The sequence below is a fragment of the Hippopotamus amphibius genome, chromosome 1, assembly GCF_030028045.1.
Source record: "Hippopotamus amphibius kiboko isolate mHipAmp2 chromosome 1, mHipAmp2.hap2, whole genome shotgun sequence".
Classification (NCBI taxonomy): Eukaryota; Metazoa; Chordata; class Mammalia; order Artiodactyla; family Hippopotamidae; genus Hippopotamus; species Hippopotamus amphibius.
In genome coordinates this window covers 211,807,458-211,834,101 of record NC_080186.1, presented here as the reverse complement: position 1 = coordinate 211,834,101, position 26,644 = coordinate 211,807,458, and the positions used below count along the sequence as shown (strand labels likewise).

General features: G+C 36.6%; 1 protein-coding gene across 10 annotated transcripts in view; it reads left to right on the top strand.

Annotated features, from left to right (window-relative positions):
* Nucleotides 1-26,644, top strand: part of ATG10 (autophagy related 10) — a 229,322-nt gene that overhangs the window by 115,340 nt on the left and 87,338 nt on the right. The window lies entirely within an intron of this gene.

The following is a 26,644-nucleotide window of genomic DNA, read 5'->3' as shown; positions in this document are numbered from 1 at the left end:
TATATTCATATGTTCATTCATTATTTATTTATATTTTTTCATTAATTTTTTTTTGTTTTTTGGCCATACCGCACAGCTTATAGTGTAGTGGGATTTCACAGAGTGAAGAGAGACACCGAGGCAGTGAACAGGAAGCAGCGTTTACTAATGCTAGCACTGGCCCAGCAGATTCACGTCCAAAGCCTGAGCCCCGAACACAGCAGGGCATTGTCTTATATACTGTTTATTAAGCTCCTATACATTGGATTTTCTTTGTCCCCCAAATAAGGTAACCATGAAGGTAACATGTAATTTGATTGGGTACTTTTCTTTTTTATGGCCTCTGGGCCATTACAGAGTTACAGAGTTAGGCAGGGGACATAGTAACAGAGTTATGCAGGAGACAGAGTAAACAGGCACGTATAGATAACAACTGGGCCCAACTACATTCCTTTCCAGTTGAGTTATGGCCTCTGGGCCCTAGTGTTACTTTGTCCTGGGAGAGCTCCCATCACAATAGGATTTTAGTTCTCCAACTAGGGATTGAACCTGGACCCTTGGCAGTAAGAGCAAGGAGTCCTAACCACTGGACAACCAGGGAATTCCCTTTATTCATTAATTTAACAAACTTAATATGTGTTCCCATTGAGGATGAAGGTATAAATAAGACATAGCCCCTACCCTCATGCTGCTCACATTTGAGCTGAGCAAACAGTAAATAATTGTGTTTGGGTGTGCTGATTGTTATAACGGTGGTAAATGCAAAGGGCCATGGGACTATTATGGAGAAAAGGATTAGCTAGGAGATGGAATGGGGTAGAGGCACAGACAGTTTTCATGGGAAAGAAACTTGAAGGATAAATTGAGGTTGATTATATTTCTTGTTACATTAATAATGGCAGCTGTGAGAATCAGATTTTTAAGGATCAGTAGATGTCATCTCTCCTTCGCTCTGAAGGTACTTCTGCTTCCATTTTCCGTACTGTCTGCTTTAGATGCTTATTTGCATGGCAACCTTTGATCTCTATCCTATCTGGTTTTATACTTTGAATCCTGGTTGACATCTAGTCCATTTTAGATGACTGACCTGACTTTCAGCTCTCTACTCTTAGTCTGCCCTGGCACTCTGAAAGTACTCTGCTTCTGGTAACTGTCCCTCTCCTTGACCTATTGCAGCTTCAAGCAAGAGGAACTTTGTTCACATGATCCGACCAGGCATCCAGAATCCTACTCCAGCCAAGAACTTGAGTGTCTTCCAGCCAATTTTATTTTTCTGAGATTGAGTATTAGAAAGAAAGGTCTGAAAGAATACTGGTGTGATATGCCTCGAGACCAGGGTGCAAGAGGATTGAGAGGGATGTAATAAGTTTGGAAAGGCAAACTTATTACAGGCTGGACTGTAAAAACATGGACTTGGGGCTTTATTTTTCATGCCAAATGGGACCCTTAAATGGTTTTCAGGAGGACTGTGACACCATCACATCTATACTGTAGAAAGATAATGGTGTCATGACTGGACCATAAAGAGGAGAGCTTGCAGCTGGGGAGACCAGTTAAAGGAAAGAGATGATAAAGCCCTGTATTGAGCAAGACAGTAATGATGAAGAATCAGAAATAAATCAGAAAAATTTCAGAGATGGGACTTGTAAGATTTGGGAACTAATTGGAAATTGAGCATTGAGGGAAAGAGAAATATTTAAGATATTTTCCAAATTTTCTGGTATGTGTTATTAGATGGGTTATTTTTTCCTTTGTCATTACAATTGTAATTAATATAAAAATTGATTACATTTATAGCTATTTGTTTAATGGCTGTCTTTTCCTTTGGACTGAACTCCACGAGGGCAGGGACTTTGTCTTTCTTGCTTATATCCATATACCCTAGCACTAGGCACAGTGTCCGGCTATACTCATATACTCAATAGTTGTTGACCAACTGACTAGTTTCATTTGTTCAATACAATTTATTGACTACCAGGCACTATTAAAGATGAATTTTGATACCTTTAACTAAAACATGAAATACATGAGGATGAGCAAGATCAGTAAAAACATAAAGGATTATATTTTGGACACATTGAATTGAGATGCCATGAACATCTAGTTGGAGGTGTGAATCTATCTAAACTTCAAAAGAGTGATCTTGGTAGGCAATTCAGATTTGAGATGGAAGTGAAACCTGAAGCAATGGAATATATGAGATTAATAGAGTAAGAAAAGTGAGGTGTAATAATGGCTGAAGACAGAATTCTGGGGAATAATACAAATAGTTAAGGGATAAATAGAAAAAGAAGAGTTAATTAAGGCAACTGAGAAGTGTGTCCAGCGTTTTAGGAGAAAAATCAGGGGATAGTGTTGTCATCAAAGGGAAATGAGGAAAATCTTTCAAGGAAGAATATGTCTTGGGATACAGTATTTGTGAAATTTGAATCCCTAGAAGAGTTCTTGGAAGTCAGGGCTTCCTGAACTATTCCATCCTTTTTTTTTTTTTCCTTTTGCCTCAGAATTTATGTCTGAACTGTTTAATTTATGGTAAAATTACTTTGAACTGTGGAGACTTTCTATTACCTTATAATTCCCTCAGTATGAGTATTGTTCAGGCAATAAAGCCTTAAGATTGTTGCCTATGAACTGCAAGAGGAAAAGATCAAAATTTAGAAGCAAGTTTCTGCTTTTAGATGAAGTGTATGTCCTAAACTAATTTTCTCTTCAAATTTTTATGGTCCATTGCTCCTTTCATTTGAATAAATTTTACTTTTCAGTTGTGATAACACTTTTAAAGCAATTAAAGACAAATGAATTTCTAGCCATTATAAATGATTCTTAATGCATAAGGGTATTGTAACATTCGTGAATATACTAGTGTGTGAGGTAGAATGGGGAAGCTGTAATTCTTTGGTTTGTAAGGCTTTTTGAGTTACTATAAATTTTATTTTAAACAACAGTGAAGATGACAATCTTCCTTTTATTCTCCTGATTTTCTTTGGAAAAACAAACTATTTTAGCAATAGCCTAGGTTCCTTAACATTCAATCATAGAGAACTAAAAGACAGACAATATAAACACTTTCTTTGAAAATAGAAACACTTAAGAATTATTTGGCTGCAGGAATCCACTGCTTATGATACATGTATGTGTGCCCATGAAGCTTTCTTTTGTAGCTCTAAACTTATAATTGTATGGGATGCTCCTCATTTAGCATGACACATTTCCTTGTAAATAGATCCCATCAGTATCGTACTGTGCTTCTACTAGATGATCAGTAAATTTGGGTTGGAAGATTATTGACAAGATTTAGAAACTACCTACTGTTTCAAAAATCCCTGACTTGTTAAAGTTATATACAGAATTGAGAGCCTTCTGGTTCTCCAACAGTTGTTGCATGTAGTAGAAACTATCTTGGCCCATTGACAGTCATTTGGATCCACTGATGCTTTTCAGCTAGGTGCCGGGAAAGTCTTCAATAATGCCATAATCTGCCCAGGTGCCGTTAGTCCAGCAGGAAGTTTCAGAGCCTGTGGGATGTACATGGGGGAAAAGTCACAAAATAAATGGATGGAATACGTATCTAGGACTAGTCAGGCAGGCAGGCAGGCAGGGAGAAATTGTAGAAAGAACATTTGCATTTTTTATTTAGGCAGATCTTACCTGGAGTAGGATGAAAGTAAGTTAATTAAGGGGAATTATTCTACTCATTTTTTTCCCTTGATTTCTTGATATAGAGATTGATTTTGGTGATGGATAAAAGAGGTGACAAAAAAGAATCCTTGCGTTTATTTTTTGTTTGTTTGCTTTGTTTTTATTAGCCTCATCCATTTCCTCTAACAAATCTCACTGTCTTTGTTGATATCATACTCTCTTTTCCAGTCAACATTTTAATCTCTCATGGCTGAGCAGAAAAGTAAGTACTGGACCCCAAAGGAATGATTGTAATGCAGCCAAGATTTAAGACAAGAGGCAGTAAGGGGATTTAGAGGTCAAGTGGCCTGAATCAGGCTGGAGAGTAGAAGTGTTTTCTATCCATTTAAATTTAAAGGGTTCTAATATTTCTGGCAGGAAGATCCATATTTATTACCCTGAATATATTTGAAATCTTAATAACTTGTGCTCTTAAGTCTTCAAAATATTTGTGAAATGAGTGAAATGATAAAATTACATTCAGCAAGGTTGGGTTCAGTAACCCTAACATGGACCCAGGAGTAAAGATTATACCATCCTAGAGCCTTAAGTCCATGTCACTAGTTCTTCTGTAGTTAATTCTTCAGCTTGGTGTAAAAAGAATTGTAGTTTGGGGGTATTGTGGGAACTCCTAAGGTGGCCATAGATGGCTGCAGTCCTGTGATCCTGTCAGCAGGAGCCACTGAGGTGACATGGAATATAAATGCCCTCTTCAGCCATTTCCTAATTGGTCTCCTTATAGTTAAGCATTAATAGTGTGGGCCCTTTGCAAAGCTGTGAATTGGACTAAGTTTCTTTTGGAAGCTGGATATTTTTGCTTTATTTATGAAGACTACTTTTTACAATTAGAAGTTGGAGGTGGAGCCTGTAAAGCCTAGTCTAACCCTAAACTACTTGTTAAAACAAAAGGAAGTGGTTGGGTTAAAAATAGACTGTCAGCTTTTTGTTTTATTCCCCTTATATCTGTGGACACTTTCTTAGTACATCCAGAAGGTGAAATATTTTTCAGCATGTTTGTAGAATGTATTATCGATGAAATATTACTATTTAAATTTTGGAATTTGTTTTGGTACTCTAATTGTAGTTCTCAGTAGATGGCTTCAAATTCTGTTCTCCCCAAATTAGAGTAGTATTTAGGAATTAATAACCTGTAATTTAAATATTTTTGTTGTTGGAGCCTATCACGCTTTAAAGGGTTTCTTAAGCTGATACACTCAATTTGAATGCAATCATTACTAATTACGCTAATTAAGAAAATTGCTTCTGAGGGTTCAACTTTGGTGTGTCCTTTACTTAAAATATCTCTGGACAGTACAGAAAATGCCTAACACCCTCTTTTGGTCTCAAGTCATAATCCTAGTTTGGAAGGGGGCATAAAAATGAAGAGATGATGCTAAATTGTCATCTAAAAGTTATCAGTCACAATGTACCCAGAAAAGACCGAACAGATGAAAAAAAAAATTAAGCTAAGTTGGGCTAAGTTGGGCAAAATGCCCAGAGATGCCAACAAATGTAGCTTACTTTAGATAGAAAGAAAGAAAGAAAGAAAGAAAGAAAGAAAGAAAGAAAGAAAGAAAGAAAGGAAGGAAGGAAGAAAGGAAGAAAAAGAAAGAAAGAAAGAAAAAATAATGAATATATAAAAATCATGCTTACGAGTCAGAAATTTCCTGTCTTTGCTTAGGGTAGTCTCTTCTGTCTTAAGGATCATATGTTTTTATAACCCAAAATTCTAATTATGGAGTATAATTACACACACACACACACACACAGTAAAACTATTAAAAAAAAAGCGTGAAAGATCCCAATTTCTCACCAGATAGCCTCATGTTACAGTCTTAGCTCCTAGGTGGTACTGGTTCTACCTTCTTGCCTTGTCACTTTAGCCTCATTTTTAAAACCTTAAATTGCCCTTAAATTTTATAAAATGCAGTGTTTCACCATTAAATATAATGTTTCCTGAAGGATATTTTTACATGAATTTTATTGGGTTGAGGAAGATCCCTGTATTCCTAGTTTGGTGAGAGTTTTAATCATTACTGAGTATTGAATTTTGCAAACGCTTTTTCTGCATCTGTTGAAAAACTGTATGGTTTTTCTCCTTTATTCAGTCATTGTGGTGAATTAAAGTGATTGATTTTTGCATGTTGAACTAACTTTGCATTCTTGTGATAAACCCACTTGGTCATATCTTAACACTCATATATTGTTAGACTCAGTTTGCTCAAATTTTGTTAAGGACTTTTGTGTTTATGTTCATGAGGGATATTGATTTATAGTTTTCTTCTATTTTCTTTGCCTGGTTTTGTTGTCAGGGTAATTCTGTCCTCACAAAATGAGTAGAAAAGTGTTTATACTTCTCTTTTTGTAAAGATTTTATGTAGAATTGGTATTATTTCTTGCTTAAATATTTTGTAGAGTTTACCAGTGAAGCCATCTTGGCCTGGAGTTTCTTTTGTGAGAAGGTTTTAAACTATAGCTGATTTCTCTAAATAGAGAGCTATTTAGAATATTTATTTTTTAATGAGCTTTGATAACTTTTTCTTTCTTGGAATTTATCTATTTCATCTGAATTGTAAAATTTTTGGTGTACAGTTGTTCAGAACATTTTCTTGTTATACCTTTAATGTCTGTAGGATCTTTAGTGATAGTACCTTTTCATTTTTGGTTTTGATGATTTTTGTTCTTATTTTCTTGATCAGTTTCACTAGAGATTCACCAATTTTATTGATCTTTTCAGAGAATCAGTTTTTTTCCTCTGATTTGTCTATTTTCTCCTTTGTTGATTTTGCTCTTATCTTTGTTATTTCCTTACTTTTATTTGCTTTGGGTTTACTTTGCTCTTCTAAAGGTTGAAAGTTAGGTCATTAATTCTAGATTTTTCTTCTTTTTTAATATAAGCACTGAAAGCTATAGTTTTCCCTCTAAACACTGATTTGGCTGAATCCCAGAAATTTTACTTTGTGATATTTTCATGAAGAATGAAGTATTTTATAATAACCTTTTTTTATTTGACCCATGGATTATTCAGAAGTGTGTTGTTTAATTTCAGAATATTTAGAATTTCCTAGATATCTTATTGGCACTGATTTCTAGTTTAATCACATTGTGGTCAGAGATATTCTGTATGGTTTCAGTCCTTTTAAATTTATTGAGACTTGTATGGCTAAGCATATAGCCTATCATGATTAATGTACCATATGTACTTAAAAAGAATCAGTATTTTACAGTTTGGGGGGCATACTATTCTAAAAATTTAAGTTAAATCATAAATCCTCTATGTCTTGACTAAAATTTTGTTTACTTTTTCTATCAATTGCTGAGAAAGAGGTGATAAGATCTCTTAACTGCGGTTGTGGATTTGTCTATTTCTTCTTTTAATTCTGTTGATTTTAGGCTCTGTCATTAGGCACATATACATTTATGATTAAAAATGTGTATGTGCCTAATGACTCTATCTGAAAAAATGACTTTTATCTTACAAAGTATCCCTTTTTATCTTCAGTGATATTCTTTATCTTATAGTTTATTTCTCTGATACTAATATATGTATCATATATCTACTCTATGTTTATTGTTTACATGATTTGTCTTTTTCTTCCTAATTATTTTTCTCTTGTAAACAAAGACTGCTTTTTCTTTTTAAAATCCATTCTGATAATCTCTGCCTTTTAATTGAAGTGTTTAGTGCATTAACATTTAATGTAATAATTAATATGACTGATTTAAGTCTGTCACTCTTTGTGTTATCCCACTTTTGGTTGTTGTTGTTCCTCTGTTTCCTCTTGCCTGCTTTCTTTTGGATGAATTTTTAGAATTTAATTTTAATTTCTCTTGACTTTTGGGATAAACCTCTTTGCACTATTTTATGAATGATTATGTATTACAGTATACATTCTTAACATTTTGCAATCTAATTAATGTTATGCCACTTCACATAAAATGTAGATACCTTGCAGTTGTATACATCCATTTACCACATCCCTCACTTTGTAATTGTCGTATATGTTATACCTATATACATTATAGACCTCACATGATAGTTATAATTTTTGCTTTAAACAGTCAAAGGTATTTTTAAAATATGGTAAAATTATAGTCTTTAATATTTACCCAAATATTTACCTTTTCCAGTGCTTTTTATTCATTCCTCAAGATCTGAATTCCCTTTGGTATCATTTCCTTTTAGCTTGAAGAATGTCTTTGTCATATCTGTAGTGTGGTCAGGTGACAATGTTATTTTTGGTTTTCATCAGTTGATTATAATATGCTTGAGTGTGGATATATTTGTATTTATTAGATTGTGATTTTCTAAGCTTCTTGAACCAGTAAATTTATTTCTTTCACCAAATTTGGGACGTTTTCTGCCACTATTTCTTCAAATCTCATTTTTCTGCTGAATTCTCTCTGAACTATTCTTCTGGCAATCCAGGTTTACACACCTGATGGACAAGTCTCAGATTCTCTGTTCATGTTCTTTCCATTTTTTTCCTTCTTCAGATTGGTTGATTTCAATTTATCTACTGTATAGTTTACTAACTTTTCCTCTATTATCCTCAGTTTGCTATTAATCTTATCCATTGAATTTTTATCACAAATATTTTTATTTTTTTAGTTCTCATATTTCCATTTGGTGTTTTTTGTTTGGTTGGTTGGTTGGTTGGGTTTTCTGTTTGTTTTTGTTTTGTTTTTTGCATTTCCTCTTTCTCTGATGAAATAGCCTGTCTTTTAAAGTAGTATGAGCATATTTTTCTTTACTTTACTAAGCATCTTATAATAGTTTATTTAAAGTCCTTATTTAATACTGCTGACAATCTGGTTCAACTTTTCTCAGCAGATTGAGTCACAAATTCCCTGCTCATCCTATGTTGAATAATTCTTGAGTGTATCTTGGATATTTTAACTGTTATGTTTTGAAGGCTCTGGATTTTGTTACATTCTTTCAAAGAGCGTTGATATTTTCTTTTAGCATTCAATTAACTTGGATTCAAATGGCAAAGCATCATGCCTGTAGTGGGCAGTGGCTGAGATCTCAATTCAGTTCTTTATACCTTAGCTCCAAGCTGCTTTCAATTTGTTCCACACATTCATGGTTCAGGAGTCAGCCAGAGACTTAGGCTGAGTTTAAACATAGAATTTTAGGTTCTTTTTCTTTATCTCTCTTCTTTCTGGGGCTTCCTCCTTAGTCTCCAGCAGCTGTGGTTGCTCCAGGCTTTTTCTCCCTTTTTCTCCAGCCAGAAAGGTGATAGGAGTTTTAGCTGACTGCTCTGCCTCAGTTCCTTTGCCACACTGCTGCCGCTGCAACTGCTTCAGGGAAAAACAGTGAAAAACAAGTCACTTGCTCTCGATGTTGACTCCCCTCCAAAACCTGTCTTCCTTAGCTCAGTCTCAAAATCCCTCAAATGGATTTTCCCCCTAGAATGTATACCTGTTATTTAGAGGAGGATTGGTCTGTTAGGCACTCCTCCTTACTTTACCACCTGGGCATCCTGTGTTCTATCACTAAGCCTGAGTCTCTTAGAATCTTCAGTTTCTCCTTCTCAACTGACTCATTCCATTTAAGTTATAGGTAAATCCAATTAAAAGACATCAGTCGGGCTTCCTAAGTGGCACAGTTGTTAAGAATCCACCTGCCAATGCAGGGGACACGGGTTCTATCCCTAATCCAGGAAGATCCCACATGCCTCGGAGCAACTAAGCCCGTGTGCCCCCCCCCCCAAAAAAAAGACATCAGTGACAACTGAACCATCAACTCAAAATTCCTCTTCAGACTATCCCTCATTTTTCTGTAACATCCAAGGCTGTTGACTGTGATCTGCTGGAAGCTTTTCCTTCTGTGACTTCCATGTCATTTTCACCTCTTTATTTTTCTTCTGTATCTGTGAAATTCTCATTATCAGCTCTATTTCTCTATCTCTGAAATATGGTATTCCTCAAGACTTTTCCTTGGCCTTGTCTTCTTTTTCCATTAGAAATGTCATCTACTACTACTGGAGTGGTTCCAGCTACTCTTTTTATGCTGATGACTCAAATGCAAAGTATTACATTCAAGCTTTAAAGTCATATACATGAGCAGAATTCTGGCTCTGGATCTTACTAATTGTGATATTAGGAAGACGTGTAGCTGATATCTTTAGGACCAGCTTTGGGTAAAATAGTAATACCTTATATCATAAGATTGGTTATCACACTGGCATACATAGTTTAGAGTATGCATGTAACTCATGGTTAATGCTCAAATGTTGGTAACAGTTATTAAAGCCATTTCTACAGTTCCCATCTCTCTTTAGACTTTGGCCCTACAAATTCAGTGGATTGTAGAATCCAGATGTCTTAAATCAGCATCTCCAGAATAATACCTGCTACTGATGTCCCTTTTACAGTTAATGACACCATCATCTTCCCAATTATTCAGGCTCAAAACATTGATATTGTCTGATGGATAGGCTTGGTTTTGGCCCCTTCCATTCAATAGTAATTTGCTTAGACAAATAAATACTCTCTTGGAACATGTCTCTTATTTGTTCCCTCTTTCTCAATACTATTTCTAAACATTTTTAAAAAAACCTCTTATGACCTCTCTCGAGGATCATTCTATTTAGATAGGCTTCTAACTTATCTCACCAGGTCTCCTCTCTCTAATTTCCCTTTCCTCCTTCAGTTTGTTTCCAGATTATCCTTTTGAAAGCAAAGCTCTAACCATATTCATCTATCACATGGAAAATCATCACCATCATCATCTAACATTATTTTCTTATGTGCTAAGCAATTCCCTAAATGTTTTACATGAACTCTTTCATTTAGCTCTCCCAGCAGCTCCATAAACCACATATTATCATTATCGTCTCTGTTGAACAATGAGGAAACTGAACTTTAGAGAGCTTGATAACTTGTGATGTCACCCAGCTAATAAATGGTGCAATCAAGTTCCAAGCCCAGGCAGAGAGACACCAAAGTCTGCCCTCTTAATTTGTTGCACTATACTGCTTCACAGCTACTTCCTTGTGATCACCAGTGCCTGTCAAATATAGTTTAAGTTCTATACTTCACTCCTCTACAATCTGACTTCATTCTAATAATTCTGTCCTATTTCAGATATCTCATACAACTATGTTCCAAACAAACAGGATGACTTGCTAAACTAGCCATGAGCTCCATTTTCCTGTATCTTAGCTCTTGTCATCTTTTGTGCCTAGAATAACCTATGTCTCATTTCTACCAGTGGGAATCATTCATTATTCAAGCTAAATGACACCTTTTAAACTGACACTTCCTGCATCCTTTTAGGATCAAGTTAGGGATTAAGGTCTTCATCCATAATCCCATAAACACCATACACTTCTCATACAGGCATTATAACAATTTGATGTGTGTTATAGTCACTTGTGAAAATGACTTGTGGGTATATCTGTCATGTTTTTATTTTTGAATCTACTCAATATACTGTTTTAGGTATACTAGATCCTCAGTTAATGTTTATTGAATGAATAAAAGTTTGTGATTGTGTACCTCAATAATTAGGATTATTGGTTTGGATTTCTGAAGCACATGAGCTTGAGAGGCTGATGTTGAAATTATAAATGTATTAATTTAATGAGATCACCTTTTTAAAGGACTGAGATCTTTATCGACGTTCATACTTTAAAACGTTTGCCTTTGAGTTGGGTTTTGATTTTCCTGGGGGCGTTTTTGAAGGTGTAAAGTTCTAATATTGTACTTATTTATTTATTTATTTGGCTGCACTGGGTCTTAGTCGTGACACGCGGGATCTTTGTTGCAGTGTGTGGGATCTTTAGTTGAGGCATGCAGGATCTTTAGTTGTGGCATGCAAACTCTTAGTTGCAGCATATGGGATGTAGTTCCCTGATCAGGGATTAAACCTGGATCCCCTGCATTGGGAGCATGGAGTCTTAGCCACTAGACCACCAGGGAAGTCCCTCTAATATTTTAAATGGGAATTTAAAAACTGTTCACCATGGGGGGCCATGGTAAAGAGAGAGCTCCAAGAATCCCAGTGAATAAAAATACTCATATAGCCAAAGAGTTTGTTAGGAACTACAGCTGCCATTCCAAAATAAGCCCAGTGCATAGAGACTTGAACATACAAATATAATAACTGCAAAATTTCATTGTCGAAGAGATTTGGTGAAACATTAGGCTGACCTGGTTAATCATTGAAGATGTTCTGGACCGAGGAATTTTAAGCCAAATTTAATAAGTTAAATTTAATAATTTAATAACACCCTATGTTCTAATGATGAAGGGAGAGTATTCTTGCACAGGAATGGATTAGGCAAAGATTCAGGTATAAGATACAGCTGATGTGTGCAGTGGTGGTTATAGAGCAGAGGGGTGATTTATTCCTCTGGATATATGGGTTGTGATCCCCTTTTGAGTATTGATAACTGTCTCATCAGATTCCTCAGGCAGTTCTTAAATATTTCAGCCATGTGCATAGTCTCTGTTTTCTTTCTGTCTCTCCTTTATCTTTCTATGTAAAAGTTTTGGGGGCTGGATTTTGGCGACAGTACAATTGGAGACTAGAAGCATAAAGCTTGTTTGTGTTGTTATTTTGTTTAGTCTTACTCTAGCTTTCACTTTTTATTGATGCTATTAGCTTTTTATCATAATTTGTCTTGTCTCTCTTCTCTCTTCCCCTGTCCCCTTCCTCTTCCTATTCCTTTTCACTCTTCCCCTCTTCACCCCCATTCTGTTTTTCTCCGATTTTTTAATCTGGTTATTGGCTGGGAATTTATTTAGTGCCTTTTGTTCAAGGAGGTCAACACTCTTCTATCTCTATTATTTTGTTTATGCTCAAGACAAATCTAAAATCAAACAAAGGGTAGAAGGCACCAAAAACCTACATTCCTACAATTCTTGAGCTACAGTGTATTTGGGAATTCAGGTTTGGGGGATTTTAGAAAAGTAGTATAATTTTGTAAAAGTAAATTCTGTATTATGTTATATTGCCAGTGGTATCTGAGTGAAGTTGATTTCCAATGGCAAATTCTCTGGCTGATCCATGGGAAGGTGGTAGAGTGGACTGGTCTGGAGAAGACTTTTCTGGACCCTCAGATTTCACGTTTGGTGTAAGGCTGAGTTTATGCTTCGTTATCAATATTTATTGCTATAAATGATTTTCTGTTCACTTTCTTACAAAAATTGCTTGAGTTAAAAGTTGAAGCTCGTGACACAACTTTAAATCCTTTTTTTTAAAAAAGTGAAATTCATTTATGGAGGAACTGAAATCATTAATTACGTTGTAGCTCCTTATCTCTTTTATGATACACGTATTGCTGTGGGTATAGTGCTCTAAAACATCTGCTCAATAGTCCATTATAGCAGCACAAGAATGCTTTTACATGAAGGCAATAAAGTAGCAGATGCTTCTTAATGACAACTTCCCAATTCATTTAGGAAACAAGTCAGTTCTGGATTTGGTTTTTCCTCCAAGTGTGGCAACTGTGCAGGCAAATGAGTCTAAAGAGGTTAGAACTGACAAATCAAGTCCCTCTGTATAATTTTTTAGGGTGCTGCAAGATAGTCTAAAAGGCTTATCTAATAGCACTTTAATAAAATTAGCATTTTCCTTACTATTCTCTCCCATTATAAGTAACCAGGAAAATACATTCATTCAGTATTACCAGCTTAAGCTTCTTTTATTTTCCTCTTTGGAAACTTCTGTTGAATCTTGATTTATCATTAGCATAACAAACAGAAAAAGTGGTTGAATGCCCAGACTTGGTAACAGGGAAAACGGAGGTCCAGCAGTTGGAAGTCAAACGCAGTTCCTTCCAGGAGCAGTTTTTGTCACCTCAGAGAGATTGTGAGGCTCTGGTGGTGTCCACATGCCACTTTGCACCATACGTGTCCTTGGCAAGGCTGGCCTTCTCTTCAGTACAGTTGGCAGTCACCCTCCGGGTATGTTCTAAAGGGTGGCAGGGAAGCCACTGCTGCTGCTCCTCTCCCCCATGGCTTGTTCTCCATTACGGTAACTGCACGGTCAGTGATTCATTAAGATTTTCCTGTTCAGGGAAACGTCTTTTCAAAGGCAGAGGCTCTTGGTAAGATTAACATGTCCAGACTGTAGCATTTACTGTAGGTGAGTTTGTCGAGTCCTTTTCCTCTGAAAATCAGGAGGACTAAATTTGGAAGCCTTGTGTTGAAAGGCCACGGAAAGCTAGATATAGGAGATGCTAAGGATCAGTTTTGTCTTCGTAATTTTTTAACAATGGTCTAGGTCACCAACATAGTCTTTAAAGTGGGTGCTTTAAAGGGAGCTTGCAAAACAGTCCATTGAGATGTGGGAAATAACATTAGAACTACTTTGATACTTTTGTTTATTTTTTAAAATGAAGCTTTACTAATATTTAAACATGGACTCACCCTGGGTCCTCACACGGTTCATTTGTCAGAAGACTCCTGGTCTTCTGACAAGGCATCCGAAAAGGAATGGGGAGCCAGATGCTAGGAAGGGACCAACAGTGGTGCTTCACTCCTTCAGGCTTTTGTTATATATCATAGCTTACTGTGCCCAGGATTTACTGGGATGATCTCATCCCATTTTAGTTAACACAACTCCTGCGTGGCAGACTAGGGGCTTTAAAGATCCCTGCAAGAAACTGTAATGAACAACAACAAAAATAGTATGTAAAAACAACAGTATAATCAGATCTTTCAAAAATGTGGCTCTCCAAATTTGAAGTTAAGCTTACTTGAGATAGGTTTTATATTTACTGTTATTAATGATGACCCTCAACTTGTGTGTATATTGTGCCTGATGATTGTGTGATGCTCTCTGTGTTGATTAGCAACGCACTGAAAAGCATCCAGAACATGAAGACAAGCCTCTTAGGACTGGAGAAAGGGACCAAATGTGAATGTCAGGATTTATCAAGCACAGCCAGTGATATACGTCTTCCATACAGATCTGTGGATCTTTCCCAGCTATTACAATCATTAAAATCACCTATTGAAAAAAATGGAGAAAAAACTGAAGCCAGACGTTTGAAATGCCATGTCATAATTAAGATTTAGAACAGAACAAACAAAAAAATATCTGTAGCGTATTCAATCAAATTGCTGTCATTAAAATATTACTGGCAAAGAAGTATCTGTACTGTTAATAAATGAAATAACTATGTTTTTCAGTAGCACTTTATTTACTGTGTTGATTTACACATTTGGAACCCAGGGCTCTTTGTCTGTGTGCAGATTAGAGCAAGGTTCTTTATGAAGGGGAAGAAAGTCACCTCTGGTTCTTCAGAGTCAATTTTGAATTAGGGCTGTGTCCCCGTGCTGGAGAGAGAGGCAGAACTGCTGGGCAGGCAAGATCTGGACGTTTGGTATCTGGGTGTCTGGTCATCTGGGACTGTAATCAGGGCTGGCTGCTCAGCAGCGTGGGCTCTGGAGCCAGGAGACCAGTTGAAAGGCTGGCACCTCTGTGCTTATTAGCATGCAATTTACATACATGACCATTTAGGTGCTAACTTTCTCAATGGGTCCTTTCAAATCAACATTTCTGCAACTTTATTCAGCCACCATCCACTGGCCCAGAAAGCTGAGGGCAAAATAGGCAAGTTGCCCAAAGAGGAGATGAGGGCAAAGGGCCAGTGAAGGTCCTTCAGTGCTCAGAGCAGAGAGCAGGGCAGGACGCCTGCTTCTGTCAGTGCCCAGATCATCACTTAACTAAAATAATCACTTGGAAAATATTTTTCCTTCATCTTTGTCTTATCCATTAAGGTTTTCAATTTTAATGGCTTTTACAATGTACATAATATACAGAAACGTGTGTTCATAATTCATCAGAAGTTAAATATATACACATTAAAGTTTTTTGACTCCTGGAGTCACAATCAAAAAAGTTTAGAAACCTCTGATTTATAGGATGGAAATGGTAACAGACAGTTTATGCTCATTCCATTCATTTATTTCATTTAACAAATATTGATTGAATGCCTACTATTTGCCAGCTACTGTTTAGGATGCTTGGGCATATCTGAGTGAATAAGATAGGCAAAAACCCTGCCCTCGAGGGCACTCACATCCTGAGGGATGTGTGTGTGCCACAGCATAGCCTTTCCGTGACCCCAGACCAGATGAGGCCCCAAGGTGAGTTCTTATACTCTTATAGCACTTGCAACACTGTAATGGAATAATGGTTTACGGAAGGATTTGGTCCCCCCTCAGGCCCCCCTCTCCCTCTCGTTATAAGCTCTTTGAGAGCAAAGACTGTGTCTATTCTGTTCACCAACAACTCTCCAGTGGTGGCACCATGCCTAGCACATAATAGATGCTCAGTAATGGTTAGTGAATGAATATGTGCTCTGTCTGCACATACGGTGCACATGCGTGCACATGTATGTGAATTTGCTCAAGGCTGAGAAAGAAAGGCATGGGGCATTCGAGAAAGAAAGGCAAGGGGCATTCTCAAGCAGAAACTGTTGCTGAGGTCAGGACGTGTAGTGACAGAACGAAGTGTGCGAGGAGACTTTTTAGTGGCTGCAAGAAGAGTTTGTTAGGAAGAAGCTTGGGTGATTAGAGGTGTTCCTTAAAATCTGTCTGGGTGGATGATATGTTCATTTTTGGTTATTTTCGAACTACAAATAAACCTTGGGGAATGGGGATTAGGATATTAAAAGGGTCAGCCCTACATGAAACTGATTTATACATGAAAGAGCCGAGACACAAAAGGTTAAAACCTCACACACCAAATTTATAGATGTGGTAAAATTATATATACTCTGTATTTTCTCTAGTAGCACTTATTGTGATGATAATTTTAATGATTTGTGTGATTATTTGTTTATCATTTCTCCTCCCTTTCGGGCACAATGTCTGCTGTTGTTCTCCCCTCTGTTCCCAGATCCTAAGACAGGTTCTAGAACAAGTGTTGGCAAACTGTGGCCAGTTTCCTATTTTTGTACAGCTCACAAGTTAAGAACAGTTTTTGCATTTTTATATGGTTGAAAAAGAATAGTTTTTCATGACACACTAAAATTATATGAAATTTAAATTTTAGTGTCCATAAATAACATTTCATTGGAACAAAGCCACAGTCATTAATTTACATATTGTCTAGGCTGCTTTTGTGCTACAATGGCAAAGTTGAGTGGTTTTGACAGAGACACATGGTTCACAAAGCTTAAAATATTTACTACCTGGCCCTTTAAGAAAATGTTTGCTGACCCTTGATCTAGAACATAGAAGATAGCCTATAACATTTGATGAATGAATGAATAAGCTAATCAGTATACCTACTATGTGTCAGATAGTTTTATAGTTTATCTTGTTTAATACACTTTAAACAAGGAGAAAGTGCCTTCATTTAACAAATAAGGAAAATCAGGCTCAGAGGGATTAAGTGGTCTGCTCATCCAGAGAGTGCAGAGCCAAGAATTGAAGCCAGGTCTAACTCCAAATTCCAGGATCTTTTCCACATTTGACTATACTCTGCTTCTCTAATATCTAGATGTTTTTATCAGAGATTTAAATGTACCTTTCCACTCCAGTAGAAAGGTGAGAACTTTCACTGTGCTGTCACTCCTGCTGAAATAGTATTTTTTTTTTCTATTCTTTTTTTTTATTTTTTATTTTTTTATTATTATTTTTTTGGGGGGTACACCAAGTTCAATCATCTGTTTTTATACACATATCCCCGTATTCCCTCCCTTCCTTGACTCCCCCCACCTCGAGTCCCCCCCACCCTCCCCGCCCCAGTCCTCTAAGGCATCTTCCATCCTCGAGTTGGACTCCCTTTGTTATACAACAACTTCCCACTGACTCTTTTACAGTTGGTAGTATATATATGTCTGTGCTACTCTCTCGCTTCGTCTCAGTTTCCCCTTCACCCCCCGCCCCCTCCCATACCTCGAGTTCTCCAGTCCATTCTCTGTATCTGCTTCCCTGTTCTTGTCACTGAGTTCATCAGTACCATTTTTAGATTCCGTATATGTGAGTTAGCATACAATATTTGTCCTTCTCTTTCTGACTTACTTCACTATGTATGACAGATTGTAGTTCTATCCACCTCATTACATATAGCTCCATCTCATCCCTTTTTATAGCTGAGTAATATTCCATTGTGTATATATGCCACATCTTCTTTATCCATTCATTTGTCGATGGGCATTTAGGTTGCTTCCATGTCCTGGCTATTGTAAATAGTGCTGCAATAAACATGATGGTACAAGTTTCTTTTGGGATTATGGATTATTTAAAAGCAGCCCCTGTCTTCATCCTGGCACAAGCACGTGGTATGCACTTGTGGAATTCTTTAAGGGATTCTCCTAGTAAAAGAGCCAAGAAGCAAACAAATAAAGCCTATTCACATCCACATAATCCAGAGACAGTTTTGAGGAAGGGAAAGGAGCTCAGGCTCACTTGAGGGTCCTGTAGAACAGTCCTCACTGGGTTGTAGACGTGATGTTTCTTGTGCATGTGCTGAGACAGCCCCTTCTGAAATTATTAGTGCTTGCCTTTTGGTCTGTTTCTCAAGACCTTCTCAGTTTCACTCTTTGGCAGTGAAATTTACTCATTTCTGGGTCTGAGTATAGACATTTATTCATATGCTGAAGGAACTTGCAGTTTATTCATCAAGACATTTAAAAATCTTACTTGTTTAAATTAGGGTAGTGCCGTCTCCTACCTTAGAAAATGACTTCAGCCAAACTGCAGCCTATTGAATTCAATTATCATCGTTCTTTGAAGGCTCCGAATTTATCATCCCCTCAGGAAATCTAATGTAACACTCTAAGAGAAAAAAATAGAAAAGGGGACAGTTCACCAACTGGAGACACAAGTCCTTTAATAAGGTTCTGCTTCCTACTTATAAAAACACAATAAAATGAAATTAAGGAAGGCCTTAAGATGGACTCGTAGGAGTGGGCACACTAAGGTCTATGGACCGTAGCTTGTTTTTGTAAATAAAATTTCACTGGAGTATGGCCACGTCTATTTGTTTACATGTTGCCAATGCCTGCTTTCATGCTACAATGGCAGAGATCTTATGGTCCACAAAGCCTAAAATATTTACTATATATGTCCCTGTAAGAAAACCTTTGCAGATCTCTGGAACTAGTGATATAAGAAAAATTAGAAGAACTAGGATTGTGTAATATGGGACAGAAAAATCTGAAGGCAATAAATTAGTTCATATTTTCGAGAGTATATTATATAAAAGATAACTCTAGTTTCTTAATTTTCTGCAAGGATAAACCTAGTGGAAACTGATTTACCCTGTAGCATAAGGAAGAATTTTCAGGTTCTGGAGTTAAAACTTGGAGTGTGTTATAAGGCAAGTGTTACACATTGGTGGTTACATGTGTTGTCCAAATTTTACTCCTTTTGAAACCTCAAATTTCACTATTAAGAATTACTTTTGATAGTGTTATCAGTTACAAATCCACTGCTAAATGTAATAATTGTTAAAGTACTAACATACTAAACCATCAATGGCCATTGATACTTTCGCAAATTAATGAATCAATTAAAAGGAAAAGGAGAAAATGAAGGATTTTTCGTTGGTAGGAAGAGATAAAGCAAAGGGCCAGTGAAAGAGTCTCTGTCCCTGGGAGTGGGATGATGAGCTGATGTCTTAGGTTAATGGAGGTACAGACCAAATGAGATAGTGATACTCCTGAAGATGTAGAGGAGCAGCCAGTGAAGGCAAACTTGTTTATGGCATACTTTTGAGTGTCGGTCATTGGACTTTTTTGACACTTATATACTCCCATAGACTACAAAAGCAAAGAATCCTGACGTAGACCCTATACATATATGTGAGGCAAGGCTTCCTGGAGTGGTCTGCTGACCACCTGGATTAGCATCACCTGGAAAGTTTTAAACAATGTGGATTCTTAAGTCCCATCCCAGAACTACTGAGTTCAAAAGCAGAAGTTTGGGAGTGGAGCCCGAGAGTACGAATGTTTAACCTCCCTGAACCCCCCAAATCTCATCATCTTTGGAGAGTGAAGGAGACCTGGGCTTGGAGCCTGGGGGCCTAGGTTTGTGCTCTGGCTCAGTTTCTTACTTGCTGGGTGACCTTGGGCCTTCCTCTAGATCAGAGAAGCAAATGGCATAATGTACACAAATGTTCTTAGAAAAACTATAAACCATTGTAACTGAGGCTCGTCTTTCTTATGTAATATGCAAAGGGTAACTCTGAATAGAAACACATTTGACTGATTCTGAAGCTCAGAATACTAGGTAAAAGTCTTTCCTTTTTCCTTTAATTAGTCATGATTTCCATAAAGAATTTCTGGTTTTCCTATCCCTTATCCTACTAATTCTTTTGCATTTAACTGCTCAGAAATCTTAAAAAGTAGATGGGAAGAACCTGAGTTTCTTTTAAAAAGTCCTCCTGAGTCCTGATTTTTTCCTAGGAAAATAACGCTTTTTATATGTTCTCATGTAAGGACTAATCATCATTGACATATGTCAGGTGCCACGAATCATTATTACTGTTCCCTCTTGCCACGGAACCCATGTTTTCTGGCATGGGATCTCAGAGACAGCCTCTTCTGCAGTCTGCCTTGCACTCAGCCTATTTGCTAGCTGCCCAGCTCCAGGCTCAGGATGTCTTGCTGTCTCCTGAAGTCCTAAAGGAAACAGGGCCTTCAAAGTACAGCGGAGCCAGCTGTAAACATCCAGGAAACTGCCAGATGTGCTTTGGCGGTTTCTGTGTCCCCTCCCTCCTGCCTTGCCCTTGAGCATGCCAGGCTGCATTGGATTTAATCCCACACCGGAGACAGATTCTTTCTCTCAGCGGGAACCCACATTGGCCATGTGGATGCTAATTCGCTCCCCTCTGATGGAGCTGGGAGAGCAAAGAATGGCACCTCTTTTTTTTCCTTTCTTTTTGAAAAATCAGAAGTAGTGATAATATTGCTGGGAAAGGGAGAGCCTCACTGAGATGCTATCCTTGGGATCACCTTGGTACCACCCTTTGTTGTTTCAGTGTCACCCCGGATGCTGTCAGACACATGCCTGCCTGGTGTTGAACACTCTCTTATGTACTGGATGCAACATTTATAGTTGCTAAAAGAATGCCGTTGCTTGCAAAGTTCTTATGAAAATCACGTACTCAAAAGCCACAGTGATCATGAATAAGGAGTCATTGTAGGAGTAAAAATAGTGAAAAAAACACCCCACTGTAAAATAATGAGCACGTGAAACCAAAAAAAGGACCTGCTTACTTATAATCCCACATAGGTTATTTTTATAATTCATTTAAAATATTTTAATAATTAAATTCTTTCTTTCCTAAGGAATTGATTTTTCAGTAATTTGTCCAAAGACTTTGTCAGTTTTTATCACTTCTGAAAATATTAAAAGGTTGTTGGTTCAGGAAAATCAAGCAAAGTTTGTTACATAGTCCACCTTTCCATGATGATTGGAAGGCTGTTTGTCCACTTGTGGATGCAGCTAAATACTGTCTCTGAACCAGTACTGTCCCTCTGTCAGTCTTTGGCTTCTTGGCTACAATTCTGGCCCATAACTGTTAGGTTTGAATTAAGAACCTGACTGGTGGAAGATAAACAAATAGAATCTCTTTTCCTCAAGGGACATTATGACTAAAGCTCATTACTTATGTTTGCTCAGTAATAGTAATAGAGATTCCTAGTGATAGAAAAAAAGTTTTTCTTCCTTCAATTACTTTTCCCTGTAGGCTAAATAGAGATATGGATCTCATTTCCTAAGCCCAGTACACTATTTGGGTTTGCTTTCAATAAAATATCTATGAAGTGTCTTTAGCATGATCACTATTTAATGAGATTTAGTTGTAAAGCTTAATTCATATCAGACTTTCTAAATGAGAGATCACTGTCAACTTATTGTTAATTGAATTCAATAAAATCAAGGTTTCTATAATTAATGTGAACCACTTAATCTTTTAGCTCCTTGAATGAATGTAATATTCTAAACACAGGTATCTTCTCATTTAATGAAATAGCAACATTGTGAGAAAAATAAATGTACATGTGACTCCTTTTTCTATTAACTCTTAATATCAAATTAAATATACCCAAATCCTCTTTAAAACATAATACAAGAAAAGTAGTAAAATATTAACAAATGTACTCAAAATGTTAATGGTAATCTGATGGTATCTAGAACATCAGTTGAAATTAAGAAGTGACAGTCTCCAGTACAAAGAGCAGTGGCTTCAGGGTCAGTAGATATGGGTCATGTCCTGCCTCTGCCTCTAATTACCTGGGTGACATTGGGTAAACCACCAATCTTCTGGGGCCTTCTTGTTTGGATCAGCAAGGTGAGTGTTGGGCCAGATGGAATGATTGACGTTCCTTTGACTATCAGGGTTCTGTGACTCTGTATCCTGTAACATGGTAGCAGAAACTTTTGTTACCTTAAAAAATTTTTTTGGAGAATTAAAAATATTCAAAAAAGTAGACTGAAAGTTTTAAAGAACCTGCAGACCCATCAGTCAACCCCAACAATCATCACTCCGTGGCCAGCCGTGCCCCTTCCACATCTCCATCCACTGACACCTCTCCTGTATTATTGTAAGGCTAATTCCAGACATCAGCCTATCCTTATCAACATAATCCCTCTGCCATCTGTACTGTTAGCCCTGAGGTCTGAGATGTTGTATTTTGTTTTTTAACAAATCTCAAATTGTCTTGCTATTTTTTTCCTTTTCATTTTTTAATTGAAATTTTAAGATAAATACAGATTCACAGGCAGTAATAAGAAATAATTAGAAAGATTCCATGTACCCTTATCCCGGTTTACCCCAATGATAACATCTTGCAAAATTACAGTATACTATCACATCCAGGGTATTGGCAGTGATATAATTTGCTGATCTTATTCAGATTTCCCCATTTTACTTGTACTGATCTTTCTCTTTCTGTGTGTGTGTGTGTGTGTTTGGCTGTATACAACTTTATCACATGTCTAGGTTCATGTATCCACCACCATAGTCAAGATATAGAACAATTTCATCATCACAAGGACTCCTCACGTTGCCCTTTTGTGACCATACCCACCTCCTTCTGCTCACTCCCTCAACACTAATCTATTCTCTATCCCTCATTTCTAAAATTTTGTCATTTCAAAAATGTTTCATAAATGGAATCATACAGTCTGTAACCTTTTCTGACTGGCTTTTATCACTTCATAATTCCCAGAAGATTCACTCAGATGGTTGTGTGTATCAACAATTTGCTCTTTTCATTGCTGAGGAGTGTGGGATGATGTATCACAGTTTGTTTAACCATGACCTGCTGAGGGACATCTGAACTGTCTCAAGTTTTTGGCTACTCTGAATAAAACTACTGTGAACATTTGTGTACAGGTTTTTCATTTCTCTGGGATAAAAGCCCAATAGTGAGTGTAATTGGTGGATTGTATGGTAATTACATGTTTAGTTTTAAAAGAAACTGCCATATGTTTTCCAGAGAGGCTGTAGCATTTTATACTTCAAGCAGCAGTGTATGAACGATCTAGTTCCTCTGCATCTTCACCAACATCTGAAGATGTCACTGTTTGTTATTTTAGCTATTCTGATAGATGTGTAGTGATATCTCATTGCAGTTTTAATTTGCATTTCCTTGATGGCTAATGATATTGAAGATCATTCATATGCCTGTTTGCCATTTGTGTATCATCTTTGGTGATCTTTTGCATTTTTACTCCTCCATTTACTTCTTTTCAGACTTTAGGGTCGGGGTAGGCTTGCTGGTAAATCACCTATGACGTTTATTATAGTATACTTAAATGGGAGGAACCAGATCTGCTACTGCTACAGAAAATATTGCTTAGGGTTCTCAGCTCTGTGTTAGTCTCTGGGAATACAAAGATGAATAAGACAAAAACCTTGGTCTTGAAGTTCTAAAACCATCTGGCACTTTGGGAAAGGGAAGCAGAAAATATGTAGAAGTCCGAGATTTTCAAATTACGTGACTCCACGGGATGATATTTGCATGGGCATCATAAAGGTGACCATGAATGATGGAAAGATCCTAGCAGAAACTGGCCAAGAATTCAGTTCACTTAATGTGAGTTAAGGATGCAAAAATGTCTTTGCCTGTAGATGGCTGCCCAGAGCAAGGGACTGGGTAACATAGCCGTACTCCCAATTAGAGGGCAGGTACTCCAGCCTTCAAATCCCACATAGGCACTCAGCTGCCAGTGAGAACAGTGACTGGAGTGAAACTTCTAATAGGTTCTTTAAGAAGCTTTTTCTGTCTCCTCTCTCCTATTCCTTGGGCCTCCAAACTGTTCCAGAGAATCTGAATCTATATCTAATTGATCATTAGTTGCAAGCACTTGGTGTCAACCCCAACACATACCTGAGTGCTTAATTTGAGTTTGGGTGAAGGATGGTCTTTCCAGGAATTTTATCTTCCCTAGCAGGACTGAGTCTCAGGCAGTCTATTTCTGCAGTTTTGTGCAGAAATTAATGACCCAATTCAGTATTTACTTACAAACTGGACAATGATGGTCTAAGAAGAGAAATAGCTCGATAGAGAAAAATAGGGAATAAATACACACACATCTAATTTATGGTAAAAGTGCACTAAAAATTGATGGGAAAAAGATGGACTATTAGAAATCATCAGGGAAAAATTCTTACCTCATGCCATACGCAGAAACAAATTTCAGATGTTAATGATCTAAATGTCAATTTAAAAACGTGTGTGTGTGTGAGAGAGAGAGAGACAGAGAGACAGAGAGAGACAGAGAGACAGAGACAGAGAGAGTATGTGTATATAGGATAAAGGAGTTTAACATTTTTATAATTTTTAAGGAGTAGGTGGGACATAGCAGGAGTCCTTCTAATGGAGACAGATAACTCAGAAGCTGCAAACAGAAAATGTACAGTGTTGACTACATGAAAGTAAAAAAAAATTTTATGATAATATGTACAAGAAACACAGTTAAAAGAAAACTGAGTGAAAATGTTTTATACACACACACATCCCACATGAATTTGCACACCTGTGTTTTTCTACGGTGCAGAGATATATATATTTCCAGTAATAAGTTATTATTTCTGATATACAAAGAGCTTATATAATTCAATAAGAAAAAAATGGAAATTAAATATCAGAAAATAGGAAAGGAATAAGAATAGGCATATCACAGAAGAATACAAATTACCAATAAATATATGAGATGTTCATTTTCGTTAGTAATCAAGGAATTAGAAACTGAAACAAAAAACTGACATTTAAAAATTCATCAAATAGGCAAAAATTAAAAACAAATAATATTCAATATTTATGGGATTTTGGAAAGGACATTCTTTTACATTTTTGCTGGCAATATAAATTGACATAGCCTTTTTCTGAGACCAAATTGGCAGTATCTGTTGAAATTTAAAATGTACGTATCCTCTCATATTAATGTCACCTTTAGGAATCTGCACCATAGAAAAATAGAGGTGTATAAAAATATATGTGCTAAGGTGTTTACTGCAGCATTAGTTGTAGTAGCAGAAAATTATAATTAATCTAAAATATCTAGCAATATAGAAATGTTTTTAAAAAACACACAAAACTATGGCATAGTCATATAATGGAATGTAGTGAAGTCATTAAAAGAAGGAGCAAAATCTACAGCACTGACATGGCAGCCCATGGTAGTATGTTCATGAGTGAGGAAGTCAAATCAAGGAACATATGTATATATAGCATGATTTAATTGGGGATGCAGACGTAGGAGGCTAGGTGGATGTATGTGTATATATGTGTTTGCAGGCCAAAAAATAAAAAAGTCTTTAAAAATACACAATGACCTTTTGAAATGGTTACAAATCTGAGGTACTAAAGTGCTGGGATGAGGGGAATTTCACTTTTTTTTTAATGTACTTGTGCAGCGTTTGCAGTTATTTTTAATCATGATGATTTTACAATGTTAAGAAAGAAAAGAAATTATAAATGCCAAACAACCCAATCTTTGACCAAAAAGAAAGAATTTTGGTTGGAAGAATTGCTTTAAAAGAAGACATTTATCTTTGCCTAATGAAAATTTAAATAAACAAACAGAAAAACCTCTTTCTTGCTACTGTATTAATTTTCTGTATCTGGAATATTTATTTCAGTGGTTTCTCTTTGGTTATTTAATTCATTGTCTTTAATTCATAGTGTTTACCAGAGTTTAGTGAAAAACTATTTTGTAAATATCTTCAGTTGTGATTTATCTAGTGTAATATCTCCCCCAGTGAATTGACTGTGAGTGGGGAATTAGTAAAGCAGATAACAGATCTGGAGCGTAGTCTGTGGCTTTACTTATCTCCACAGGAAACCTTATTTCATATTGATAAAGTTTGAAATCTTTCCTGTAGCTCTTCCTGATTGTTCATTGTTGTTACCGTTTTAATGAGAGGTAGAAATGAGCCAAACCAACCTACTTCTTTCCTTCTACTAAATTAATGTCAAAGGAAATTCTTCAGCCCAAAGAAATAAGTGAATGTGGATGGAATCAGGTTCTGACTCAACATGTCCAATTAATTGCTTCCAAACATTAAGACACATCCTCAAAAAAACCCCACACATTAAAAAAAAAAGTCAACCGGTGGAGAATGATTAGGTGAGACGTGAACTAGCTAGAACCATCTTTATTTACAAACCCCCCTTTAAGATGACATTAATATTTGCCATCTACTCTATTATAAATCAAGATTTATTGTAGAGGTATGCCAAAGATAGCACAATAATAAAGAAAACAGATTCATCTCAGGTTTTGAAATGTACCTAACAAACTCAACCTCTTGCAAAATAACTTTCTTATTCAAAATGGAACTGGGAATTGTTCAGCACACAATGAATCATCTTTTGGCAAGTACAATAGAATCTTTAGGGACATTTCACAGTCTCTTGTTCAATTGTTAGGATTTTTTAGCTTTCACAGGTAGGGAAGAAGGTAGCTTGTACAGCTATCATCTTGTTGCTAAAATTGTACAGTAAAGATTTTTCAGAGTTGCTATTGCAATAGATCTTATAGCTTTTTTTTTTTCCTTCCT